Source organism: Bos indicus, chromosome 10 (genome assembly GCF_029378745.1).
Source record: "Bos indicus isolate NIAB-ARS_2022 breed Sahiwal x Tharparkar chromosome 10, NIAB-ARS_B.indTharparkar_mat_pri_1.0, whole genome shotgun sequence".
In the NCBI taxonomy this organism is placed as follows: domain Eukaryota; kingdom Metazoa; phylum Chordata; class Mammalia; order Artiodactyla; family Bovidae; genus Bos; species Bos indicus.
In genome coordinates, this window is record NC_091769.1 from 59,915,918 (window position 1) to 59,929,786 (window position 13,869).

At 41.0% G+C, this 13,869-nt stretch overlaps 1 protein-coding gene across 1 annotated transcript in view; it reads left to right on the forward strand.

Moving 5' to 3' along the window:
* Positions 1-260: 260 nt before the first annotated feature.
* ATP8B4 (ATPase phospholipid transporting 8B4 (putative)) overlaps positions 261-13,869 on the forward strand; it is a 342,310-nt gene continuing 328,701 nt past the window's right edge. Inside the window, exon 1 of the mRNA XM_070797570.1 lies at positions 261-706. The gene's annotated coding sequence lies outside the window, so the exon portion shown is untranslated. The remainder of the gene's footprint in view (positions 707-13,869) is intronic.

Consider the following 13,869-nt stretch of genomic DNA (forward strand, 5'->3'; position numbering starts at 1 on the left):
TTGGTGGGAAAAGGAGAACAACAACAAGATCACACTCACTGGCTAGAGTGAGGCAGAGGGAGAGCTCAACATGCTGCCCGTAAGCTCAAGTGTGCTCAGTTAGATGCCTGTCTCTCAAGCAGAAGCTTTAGAATTAGCAGGTGAGTCTCATTCACAGCAGATCTGAGCACCTCCCGGTGAGCCCGAGCCCACGGGGCCTTTAAGAGCTGCTTCTGGCTTCCCCCATTGCCTTGTGGGATTCCTGGGCGGGACTTTGCTTGGTTTTCAAAGCCAGGTATTTTGGGGGCTGGTCTCTAAGGCACAAATCTTAAAAAGTTGGGGTGCCAGATATGGGGTTCAAACCCTTCACTCCTCAGGGAGAAGCTCCAGGTCTGAGTTCCCTCCCAACTCTGGGCTCTGCAGCACCGGAGGTAGGATTCATGGCAGAGTTGCAACCCAGGCCCTCCTACCCGCTTTCGTGTGGGCCTTCCCTGCTTCTGCCTGATGTGTAGGAGTTGTTAGACAGTTTTTAGGGTTTTTTTGGGGGGGAGGGGGGAGAGGAAGTTGTTTCCCGTATAGCAGCAGAGTCAGTGCGTCTCCTGTGAGGCCGGGAGTCCATCTTCCTCCCACGGGTGCCATCTTGACGCCATCAGCTCTTCACCACTGTAATTTCCTTCTGGCTCCTCTCTCTGGTGGGAAGCCAAATCCATGAACCGAGTTTGTGACGGTAAGGCGTTGGGGAGTCTGGAACCTTTTTCTCTCCCCTACTTTTTTCTCCTCCCACCTACCTTTGTGGTAACCATCAGTTAACATGCCTTAAAAGGGAAGTGGCCTGTGTGCTAATTATCTACAAGGATAGCCAAGCCGGAAGAGGCAGAGGATTGGCTGCTCTTGCTGCAGTTGGTTTTGGAGAAGGGCAGAACCCCAAGGGATGGAGTAGAGGCAGCTTTTAGGAAAAGGGGGTTAGAAAACCAAAAGAGGTGGGGCCTGGGAGGAGGTGTGAACCCGGAGTGTCCAGGGGCTCACAGATACTGGGGTGGAGATTTTTGACCCACAGTTCCTTCTGTGGTAGAGTTCTAAACGATGCTGGTGGCTTTTCGCTCTTTTGAGGACAGTCTAATAATGGAATGAGAGGCATCAGTCCTTTTGTAAAACGTTTGTACTTCCCAAGCTGCCTGCACATTAGAATTGCCTTAACAAATTTATTTTTATTTTATTTTTCCCAGAAAGGGAGCATGGCAGTTAATTTATCTTAGAACCTGTCTGTCTGAAATGTCTTTGAGTTCTCTTATGCATGGTGGGCTGTTTGGCTGGACATAGACTTTTAAAAATTGAGATATAGTTGGTTTACAATATTAGTTTCAGGTGTGCAACATTGTGATTCAAATTTTTTGTAGGTTATACTAAGGCAATGGCACCCCACTCCAGTACTCTTGCCTGGAAAATCCCATGGACGGAGGAGCCTGGTAGGCTGCAGACCATGGGGTCGCAAAGAGTCGGACACGACTGAGCGACTTTCACTTTTCCCTTTCATGCATTGGAGAAGGAAATGCAACCCACTCCAGTGTTCTTGCCTGGAGAATCCCAGGGACAGGGGAGCCTGGTGGGCCACCGTCTATGGGGTCGCAGAGTCGGACACGACTGAAGCGACTTAGCAGCAGCATACTCCATTGAAAGTTATTATGAAATATTGGTTATATTTGTGTTGTATAATATGTGTGTGTGTGTGCTTAGTCACTCAGTTGTGTCTGACTCTGTGACCTCATGGACTGTAGCCCACCAGGCTCCTCTGTCCGTGGGGATCTTCCAGACAAAAATACTGGAGTGGGTTGCCATGCCCTCCTCCAGAGGATCTTCCCGACCCAGGGATCTAACCCAGGTCTCCTGCATTGCAGGCAGACTCTTTACTGTCTGAGCCACCAGGAAAGGCTATTGTACAATATATACTTATAACTTATTTCTTTAATATTAATACATAGTAGTTTGTTCGTGTTAATTCCCTACCCCTATCTTGCTCTTCCCCCATTCCTCTCCCCACTGTTAACCATGAATTTGTTCTCTGTATCTGTTGAGTCTGCTTATTTTTGTTAGATTCATTAGTTTTGTTGTATTTTTTAGATTCTACTCGTACGTGATATCATAGTGTTTGTCTTTCTCTGATTTATTTCATTTAGTGTCATATCCTTTAAATCCATCTGTGTTGCTGCAAAGGGCAAAATTCCATTCTTTTTGTGACTGAGTACTATTCCACTGTATGTTTGTGTGTATATTTGTATTTATCAATTGATACATAATCTCACATCTTCTTTATCCACTTATCTGTTGATGGACATGTAGATTGCTTCCATATCTTGGCTATTGTAAATTATGATGCTTTGACTATTGGGGTTTATGTATCTTTTCAAATTAGTGTTTTTATTTTTTTCAGATATATTGCCAGCAGTGAACTTGCTGGGTATATGATAGCTCTATTTTTCTTTCGTGTTTTGAGGAATTATCGTACTATTTTGCACAGTGGTTGCACCAATGTGTATGCAGGTTCCCTTTCTCCACACCCTTATTAACACTTGATAATTGTGTTCTTGTTGATCATGGCCATTCTGACTGGTGTGAGGTGATATCTCATTGAGGATTTAATTTGTTTTTCTCTGATTAATGATGTTGGGCATCTTTTCAGGTGCCTGTTAGCCATCTGTATGTTGTTTTTAGAGAAATGTCTATTCAGGTCTTCTGCTCATTAAAAACATTTTTTTTTTAATTGGTGGAGAATTGCTTTACAATGTTGTGTTGGTTTCTGTCATAAAACAATGTGAATCAGTTGTAATTATATTCATATCCCCTCCCTCTTGAGCCTCCTCCTCATCCCTCCATTTAAAAAATTTTTTTTATATTCAGTTGTATGAGGTGTTTATTTTGGATATTAACCCCTTATTGGTCATATTGTTTGCAAATATTTTCTCACTTTCAGTAGGTTGTCTTTAGTTTTGTCAGTGGTTTTCTTTGCTGTGCAAAGGTTTTTAAATTTAATTATGTCTCATGTTTATTTTCTTTAATTTCCTTTGCTTTAGGAGACAGATCCAAAACATATTGCTACAATTTATGTCAGAGTGTTTTGCCCCTGTTTTCCTCTGGGAGTTCAGTGGTTTCAGGTCTTACATTTAGGTCTTTAATCCATTTCGAGTTAATTTTTGTATATGGTGTTAGAGAATGTTCTAATTCCATTCTTTTACATAGCTGTCCACGTTGTCTAACACCACTTATTGAAGAGACTGTCTTTTCTCCATTGTCTATTCTTGCCTCCTTTGCCTTACATTAGTTGATCTGTGACATAAACTCCTAAGTGTGTGGTTTATTTCTGGGCTTTCTATCCTATTCCATTTATCTGTATGTCAATGTCAGTGTTTTTGTGCTTGTCCCATAGTGTTTTGTAGTGTGGTCTGAAGTCAGGTGTGTGATTTCTTCAGTTTCGTTCTTCTTTCTCAAAATTGTTTTCTTTGTTTGGGGTCTTTTATGTTCCCATAGAAATTTTAGAATTTATTCTAGTTTTGTGAAAAATGCCATTGGTAATTTGATAGGGATTTCATTGACTCTGCAGATTGCCTTGCATAATATGATCATTTTAACAATAGTCATTCTTCCAATCCGTGAACACAGTGTATCTTTCCATCTGTTTGTGTGATTTTCAGTTTCTTTCATCAGTATCTTATAGTTTTCTGGGCACAGGTCTTTTACCTCCTTCTGAAGTATTTTATTCTTTTTCATGTGATGGTAAATGAAATTGTTATCTTAATTTCTCTTTATGGTAGTTTGTTGTTAGTATATAGAAATGCACAGATTTCCAGATATAAATTTAGTATTCTGCGATTTTACCAGATTCATTGATGAACTATAGTAGCTTCTGGTGGTGTCTTTAGGATTTTCTATGTATAGTATCATGTCATCTTTAAACAGTGACAGTTTTACTTCTTCCTTTCCTGTTGGACTCCTTTGATTTCTCTATTTGTCTAGTTGCTGTGGCTGGGACTTCAATAGTATGTTGAATAAAAGTGGTGAGAGTGGGTATTCTTGTCTTCTTCATGATCTTAGAGGAAATGCTTTTAGCATTTCACTGTTGAGTATGATTTTAGCTGTGGGCTTATCATATATGGACTTTATTATGTTGAGGTGTGTTCACTCTATACCCACCATGTTGAGAGGTTTTTTTTTTTTAATCATAAATAGATGTTGAAACTTGTCAAAAGATTTTCTGTATCTACTGATATGATCATGTGATTTTTATTTTTCAGTTAGTTAATTTGGTTTTATTACATTGATTTGTAGATACTGAAAAATCTTTGCATCCCTGGAATAAATTCCACTTGATCTGGTGTATGATCTTAATGTATTGGTGGTTTCATTTTGCTAATATTTTGTTGAATATTTTTGCATCTGTATTCATCAAGGATATTGGCCTATAATTTTCTTTCTTTCATTTTTTTTTTTGTAGTATCTTTGTCTGGTTTTGCTATCAGTGTGATGCTGGCCTTGTAAATGTCTTTGGAAGCATTCCTTTTTCTGCATTTTTTGTAATAGTTTGAGAATGGTAGGTGTTAACTCTTCTCTAAATGTTTGGTAAAATTCACCTGGGAGGCCATCTAGTTCTGGACTTTTGTTTTCTGGGAGTTTTAAAAATCATTGATTCAATTTCATTACTGATAATTGGTCTGTTTATATTTTCTATTTCTTCTTGATTGTACATTTCTAAGAATTTGTCCGTTTCTTCTAGGCTGTCTGTTTTATTAGTGTATAATTGTTTGCAATAATTTTCAATGATCTATGGTGTTGTAATTTTTTCATTTCTGATTTTATTGATTTGGGCCCTCTTGATGAGTCTCACTAAATGTTTATCAATTTTATTTATCTTTTCAAAGACCAGTTCTTTTCATTGATCTTAGTTGCTATTGTTTTTAGTCTTTATTTCATTTATTTTTGCCATGATCATTATGATTTCTTACCTTCTACTAACTTGGTTTTTTCTTTTTCTAGTTCCTTTAGGTGTGAGGTTAGGTTGCTTGAGATTTTTCTTGTTTCCTGAGGTAGGCTTGTATTGCTGTAAACTACTCTCTTGGAACTGCTTTTGCTGCATCGCATAGATTTTGGATTATTGTTCTTTCATTTCATTCGTGTCCAGATATTTTTAAATTTCTTTTTTGAGTTCTTCAGTGACCATAGGTTGTTTGTTTAGCCTCTGTGTGTTTGTGTGTGTGTGTGTTTTCTTGCAGATTTTTGTTGTAGTTGATTTCTTGTCTCATAGCACTGTGGTTGGAAAAGATGCTTGATATGATTTCACTTTTCTTAAATTTATTGAGAATATTTATGTGGCTTATTATGTGGCCTATTAGAATGTTGGGTTAGATGTCGATTAGAACATTCTGTCCAGTAGGATGTTCGTGTGCACTTGAAAATTATGTGTATTCTGCTGTTTTTTGAATGGAGTTTTATATATAAATATATATATGGATTTTGACCAATATATATATGAAGTCAATGGTTTAATGTGTTAAGGCCAATATTTCTTTATTGATTTTATGTCTTGTTGATCTGTTCATTGAGGTAAGTGTGATGTTAAAGTCCCCGACTCTTACTGTGTTGCTGTCAATTTCTCCCTTTATGTATGTTGATATTTGCTTTGGGTAAAAATATTTTTATTGGGTACATGTATATTTACAGTTGTCACAGCATCTTCTTGGATTGATCCCTTGATCATTATGAATGTAATGTCCCTTATTGTTTCTTTTTACAGTTTTTGTTTTAAAGTTTATTTTGTCTGATAAAAGTATTGCTACTCTGACTTTCTTTTGATTTCCATTTGCCTAGAATACCTTATTCCAATCCCCTCACTTTCAATCTGTGTGTGTCTTCAGATGGGAAGTGAGTCTTTTTCAGGCAGCATATATGTAACTCTTGTATTTATGTCCATTTTGCCACTCTGTTTTTTACACTGGAGCATTTAGTCCATTTACAATTAATATAGTTACTGATACATATGTACTTACTGCCATTTTGTTAATTGTTTTGGGATTGCTTTTGTAGTTAATTTTTGATCATTTGTTCTTCTTTTGCTTTCTTCCCTATGATTTGATGACTATCTTTACTGTTATTTTGGATTCTTTTCTCTTTTTTGTGTGTGTCTTTATTATAGGTTTTTGATTTGTGGTTACCATAAGGTTTATGTAGCTATCTATGTTATTTTAAGTTACTAATCTCAGAATCTCTAATGCACTTTAACAACTCTACATTGTTATGTCCCTCCCCCGCAATTACTGTTTTGACATCATATTTTATATCTTTTTGTTTTGTGTGTCCCTTAACTACTTACGGGAATCCCTGGTGGCTCCGAGGTTAAAGTGTCTGCCTGCAATGAGGGAGACCCGGGTTCGATCCCTGAGCTGGGACGATCCCCTGGAGAAGGAAATGGCAACCCACTCCAGTATTCTTGCCTGGAGAATCCCATGGAGGGAAGAGCCTGGTAGGCTACAGTCCACGGGGTCGCAAAGAGTTGGATATGACTGAGATACTTCACTTAACTACTTACTGCAAATATAGGTGGTTTTACTATTCTTGTCTTTTGACCTTTTTACTAATTTTGCATAAGGTTGATTTACTATCTTTACTAAATATTCCCCCTTACCAGGAAGCTCTTTCTTTCTCTTTCCCCTCCTCCTCCCTCCTTAGAGAATTCCCTTAAATGTTTCTTGTTAAGGTGAATTAGTGGTGATGAACTCTTAGCTTTTGTTTGTAAAACTTTTGGTCTCTCCATAAAATCTGAAGGAAAACCTTTAATGGGTAGAACATTTTGGTTGTAGGTTCTTCCCTTTCATCTATTTAAATATTTTATGCTACTCCCTTCTCCCCTGCAGAATTTTTGCTGAAAAGTTATCTGATAGCCTTATGGGAGTTTCCTTGTACATAACTTGATTCTTTTCCCTTGCTGCTTTTAATATTTTCTTTATATTTAATTTTTACCCTTTCAATTAAAATGTGTCTTTGTATTGACCTCATTAGGTTGATCCTCTTTGGGACCGTCTTTACTTCCTGGATCTGGATGTCTGTTTCCCTTCCCAGGTTAGGGAAGTTTTCAACCATTATGTCTTCAAATATGTTCTCAGTCCCTTTTTTCTCCTTGTGGAACCCCCATCATGCATATATTAGTATGCTTGATGGTGTCCCTGAGGTCTCTTAAACCACCTTCACTTCTTTCTATTTTTTCTTTTTCTGTTCCGCTTTAGTGGTTTCCACTACTCTTTCGTTCCACTGACCTGTTCCTCTGTATCATTTAAGCTACTGTTGATTCCTTCTAGTGTATTTTTCATTTCAGTTATTGTATTCATCTCTGTTTTGTTCTTCTCTATATTTGCTAACTCTTTTAAGCACTTGTAACTCCTACTCTGTTCATCCAATCTTCTCCTGAGTTATTGGATCATCTTTATGATTATTACTTTGAACTCTGTTGGGCAGATTGGCTATCTCTACTTAGTTCTTGTGGGTTTAAAAAAAATTTTATTTATTTTAATTGGAGGCTAATTACTTTAAAATATTGTAGTGGTTTTTGCCATACATTGACATGAATCAGCCATGGGTGTACATGTGTTCCCCATCCTGAACCCCTCCTCCTCCCTCCCTCCCCATCTCATCCCTCTGGGTCATCCCAGTGCACCAGCCCTGAGCACCCTGTCTCATGTGTCGACCCTGGACTGGTGATCATCCCACTCCCACTCTTCTCAGATCATACCACTCTTGTGGGGTTTTATCTTGTTACTTTGTTTGGAACATGATTTTTCCTGTAATGTGGTAGATTGTTTACATTTCTTAACCTTTTGTAGGGTGTGTCATACATGTCCCAGCAGTATAATTCTCTCTGGTCACCAGAGCCCTGTGTTCTAGAGGTGTCACTCACCTGGCATGTGTGGGTCCTGTGTAGTGAGCTGACTACCATGGGTGATCAGGTAGGCACGACTGGCTCCTGGCCTAGTTGGTTGCCAGGAGTGAAGTCTGCTAGCCACTGATTGATGAGGCTGGATCACGAGGCAGCTGGCTGTGGTTCAGAGGGTCCCAGAACACGTGCCTGCCCTACTGTTGGCTGAGGCTGGTCCTTGGTGAGAGCCCACTCACCTGTGGGTGAGATCAGGGCCCAGGATGTCCTGGGGTTGTTGCCTGCTCACTGGTGGGCAGAGCTGGGTCCTAGGGTCTATGCACTGGTATATGGAGTCAGGTCCTGGGCCTTCTCATGGACAGCACCATGTCCCATTGTGGCTGTGGGCTCAGAACTTTTAAAGACAACTCCTGCTTGCTGGTTGTTGGGGCTATGTTCCCACTCAGCTAGTTGCTTGGCCTGAGGCATTGCCCTACTGGTGCCCACACTCTGGTGGGCAGGAGCAGGGTTGGGTCCTGATGCTAATAAGCTCAAGGGTGCTTGTCAGCACCAGTGTTTGCATGGTAGAACACCCCCCACCCCTGACCCAAAATGGCTGCCACCACTGTCTGTGTACCCAAGGTGAAGAGGTGGCTTCCCACCTCTCTGGGAGACCCTCCAAGATCAGTAGGTGGGTCTGACCCAGATTTCTTTCAAATTACTGTTTCTACCCTGGGTCCCAGAGCATGTGAGATTTTGTAAGCATCCTTTAAGAGTAGAGCCCCCTGGCACTCTCAGAAGTAAGCCCTGCTGGCTTTCAGAGCCAAATGTTGTGGGGGCTTGTCTTAGTGTAAGACCCCTTAGGGTGGGGAGTCTGATATGGAGCTCAGACCCCTCACTTTGGGGAGAAACTCTGCAATTGTAATTATCCTCCTGTTTGTGAGTCACCCACCAGGGGTGTATATAGATCTGACTAAACCATGACTTTGCTGGTCCTATTCTCTCATTGTGGTTCTTTCTTTATCTCTTTTGTTGTAGAAGCTTATTTTCTGCTAGATTCTGGTCCTTCCCATCAATAGTTCCTCTGTAAATTTTATAGTTATAAATTCTGTGTGCCCTTGAGAGGTGGTGAGCTTGGGGTCTTCCTACTCTGCCATCTTGGCCATTCCCTTGCCTTAGGAACTTTAAGTAGTACAGACACTGCCCCCCCATCCCCCCACCCCCAGTCTGACCTCAGAACTACAGAATCAGAGAATCTCCAGAAGTACAGCTAAGTACAGTTTTGAAATGTTCTGCTGTTGATTCTCTTGCAATTTATGCAAGTGGATATATTTAGATACCATTGCCCTAAACATATTAAAACTTATTTGTAAGTAATTTCCCCTAGAGATGAAAGGTATGTTGTTTCACTCCATGTATATCTTAAGTTCAGGAATTAGAATAAATGAAGTCATATTATGACATTAACACATGATAAATATTGATCTACGCTGACAAATAACATTGAATAATGACATTTATAGCACTCTGAAACCTTCCCACATTTGTTCTTCTTTTTTATATTCTCATAACTACTCTGCAAGGTAATCAACCAAAGGGATATTTAATGAGTTTCTAGTGTTGTTCAGGAACAGTGCTGGGTATACAGGGAAATGATTATTGGTCCCACATTACACATTAGGATATGGATTGTGAGTAATTAAGTTTCCAGGGTCAGTTGATGGACGAGTCAGGACCTGCAATGACAGCCTGGCTCAGCACATCCTAGGCTTTGCTGCCTAAAAACTTGCCAGTTCACCTATTGCTGCTGTGATTACTCTGGGGAGTCTCCTAGATATCAGTGAAAGTTCCGTATATTCATCTTTCTTACCCTTTTGTTCTCTTTCTATTGTATTCAAGCTTCCAATTATATTTGAAAAAAAAAATTCTTTTTTCTTTTCCAGCCAGCTGCCAGATCGTCTCATTTTCCTTCTATTCTTTTAGAACAGATGATCTGTAACAATAAACTCTAGCATCAGCTTTCTCTCTTAGTCTTCATAGTCTCTTTCCTCTCCTCGTCACTCCACCCAGATAACTCTAATTCAGGTCACACAAATCCTGTTCCCAGTTAATCAGAATAGACACTTTTGAAATCTTACTTTCTTCTTACTCTTCTTTCTGAAAGAACCTTTCTCTCCCAGTCTTCCAAGTCCTCTGTCTGCATGTGCTGTCAGTCTTTCTTCAGCCTCTCCTTTTCCTTCCTATTCTTTCAATTGTTTCTCTAGTCGTTCCTCACATGGGGACCTAAATGGGTCCCCTGCTTCTACTTTCCTCATTCAGTCCCACTTCACACACAGCTTCCAATAAATAATTCTCTTCAACTAGTCATTGTCCAACCCAGAAGGCTACGTGAGCTCTCTAGAGCCTGTGCTATTAGATGAAGTCTTACCCTTTAAGATTTTCAGAACCCTCAAGTAATTGTTGATTTATTCAACAGCCTCATGCCTTGAAACCAACCCTAGCAAATTTCCCACTCCTGCCACCTTCCAAAGCAGGAGACGTAAGAGACATGGATTCAATCTCTGGTTGGGAAGATCCCCTGGAGGAGGGCATGGCAACCCACTCCAGTGTTCTTGCCTGGAGAATCCTGTGGGCTGAGGAGCCTGGTGGGCTACAGTCCATGGGGTCGTACAGAGTCGGACATGACTGAGCACACACATACCCTGTGCTCATCCCAGACATGACACCCATCTTGCACAGAAGCTCGCTCTTGTTGCTTACCAGGACACGTCACCCAGCATCAAACTCTTCTAAAAGCGGTGTGGAGTTCAGGTAAAGTGTAGCCTTTGTCCTTTTTTCCTTTGTTTAAAAATTTATTTTTAATTCGATAATTGCTTTACAATGTTGTGTTGGCTTCTGCTGTACAACAACATAAATCAACCATCAGTATACATATATCCCCTCCCTTGATCTCCCCTTATCGCACCCCTCTAGGTTGTCACAGAGCACTGGGTAGAGCTCCCTGTGTTATATAGCAGCTTCCCACTAGCTGTCTGTGTTACATATGAAAGTATATATATGTCAATGCTACTTTCTCAAGTCATCGCACCCTCTTCTTCCCCCACTGTGTCCACAAGTCTGTTCTGTCTGCATCTCTATTCCTGCCCTGTAAACGGGTTCATCTGTACCATTTTTCTAGATTCCATCAGTCAGTCAGTTCAGTCACTCAGTTGTGTCTTAACTCTTTGCAACCCCAGGGACCGCAGCATGCCAGGCCTCCCTGTCCATCACCAACTGCTGGAGTTTACTCAAACTCATGTCCATTAAGTTGGTGATGCCATCCAACCACCTCATCCTCTGTCATCCCTTCTCCTCCCTCCTTCAATCTTTCCCAGCGTCAGGGTCTTTTCCAATGAGTCAGTTGTTCGCATCAGGTGGCCAAAGTATTAGAGTTTGAGCTTCAGCATCAGTCCTTCCATTGAATATTCAGGACGGATTTCCCTTAGGATGGACTGGTTGGACTTCCTTGCTGTCCAAGGGACTCTCAAGAGTCTTCTCCAAGACCACAGTTCAAAAGCATCAATTTTTCGGCGCTCAGCTTTCTTTATAGTCCAACTCTCACATCCATACACGACTTCTGGAAAAACCATAGCTTTGACTAGATGGACCTTTGTTGGCAAAGTAATGTCTGCTTTTTAATAAGTTGACATTAAAGTTGACATTAAGTTGGTCATACCTTTTTTTCCAAGGAGATTCCATATATGAGCATTAACATGCAGTATTTGTTTTTCTGTCTTCACTCTAGGTTCATCCACCTCAGTTCAACTGACTCAGATTCATTTGCTTTTATGGCTGAGTAATATTCTGTTGTATGTGTGTACAACTTCTTTATCCATTCATCTGTCAATGGACATCTAGGTTGTTTCCATGTCCTGTCTATTGTAAATAGTGCTGCAATGAACATTGGGGAATATGTGTCATTTTCAATTATGATTGTCTCAGGGTATGTGCTCAGTAGTGGGATTGGGTAGGTCATGTGGTATTTTTATTCTTAGTTTGTTTTTTTTTTTTTTAAAGGGATCTCCATACCATTCTTTATAGCGGCTGTATCATAGTCTTTTTCCTTTTTCATTACATTCCCACTAATAGTGCAAAAGGGTTTTCTTTTCTCCACAACCTCTCCAGCATTTATTATTTGTAGAGTTTTTGCTGATGACCATTTTGACTGATGTGAAGTGATACTTCATTGCTGGCCTCTTTTTCTGCCAGGACCAAGAGAGGGTCTTTGTCCACTGTCCATATACCATGAGTATATGATAAGGTTACTAGAGTTAGAACCCAGACAGTTTTATCACACTTCCCCACCCCCTTAAAAAATTAAGACCTCCAGAAGTCCTCAGTCTCGTGCTAACGCATACTCTACCTCCAGTAACTTTCCCACTTCCCACTTGACTTCTTGTCACTATATGACTCCAGGGGCTTCTGCTACAGTTCATGGTATGCAGCAGCTTCTGCTCCAGTGGAACAACCAAACAAATCTTGGGATTTGGGCATGATGACAAGAGATTAGAAAGACTTCCCTGGGCCCTGACTGTGGAGACATCGGTAACCTGTGGAGTAAAAGATTGCTTCTCTGCCCCTTTCAATCTACAACCGTATAGCAATCACAAGTCAACAAAGGTGCCTCTGTCAACGCAATAGGATGCTGGATAACTCCACACAGCTGTACATACAAAGCTTGGTGATGGGAACAAATAGAAGTGGAACCGAGGGAACTGCAAAGTCAGCATCTTCAGGCCCTGCCCTCTGACCATGGCAGCTGACTCCACAGCTCCAGAGAACCTAGCAGCAACAGATGAGGTTGCTGTGCATGACTCTAACCTAATCACAGCAGCGCCAGAGCCACAGGTGACTTGGCAACAATGGCAATGGGGCAAGGACCCCATTCCTCCAGCCACTGGGCTGCCCACAATCCAGCCTCCACCTCCTTCTGCAATGTGGAGCCCATGAGCCTTATAGCACCTAAGAGGTAGAGGTGCCTGTGCAACCTTGGCAACCATCCCACCAGTGTCCTCCTTCCCCCATGGCAGTAAAAGCTACAACTCAGAGGATGCTGGATATGAAGGAAGAGCCCACTATGTCAGTGACTGCAGTGGTTGTGGCAGAAGCAAGGCAGCAGTGACCCCGGAGGCATAAGAAGCAATAGTTGAAGGCACAGAGGCACACCTGTCTCAAAGAGGTGGAGGCTAGAAAGTGCCCACTCTTGAAAGTTGAGTGAAGTAAAGGATTGCCTTTCTCTGCCCCTTTCAATCTACAACCATATAGCAACTACAAATCAACAAAGGTGCCTCTGTCAACACAATAGGATGCTGGATAACTCCACACATCTGTACATTTATATATAAAGGTTGAATGCAACCAGGGGCAGCTCATTTAACAGAAACCAAAAACTTGTGTTATAGCACCACCTACTGGAAAACAGAAGAAAGTACTGTAATTTCTTAAAAAAAAAAAAGGCTGAGTGTTAGTCACTCTGTCCTCTGACTCTTCTTGAGGCCCCTGGACCTGTCAGGCGCCTCTGTCCATGAGATTTCCCAGGCAAGAACACTGGAGTGGGTAGCCATTCCCTTCTCCAGAAGATCTTCCAAACCAGGGATTGAACCCAGGTCATTAATATATGATATTTGTTTTTCTCTTTCTGACTTTACTCTAGGTTCATCCATTTCAACCTTGCTGTCAAGGCTGTATATTGTCACCCTGCTTATTTAACTTGTATGCAGAGTACATCATGAGAAATGCTTGGCTAGAAGAAGCACAAGCTGGAATCAAGATTGCCAGGAGAAATATCAATATCACATATGCAGATGACACCAACCTTATGGCAGAAAGTGAAGAAGAACTAAAGAGCCTCTTGATGAAAGTGAAAAGAGGAGAGTTAAAAAGTTGGCTTAAAACTCAACATTCAGAAAACGAAGATCATGTCATCTGGTCCCACCACTTCATGGCAAATAGATGGGGAA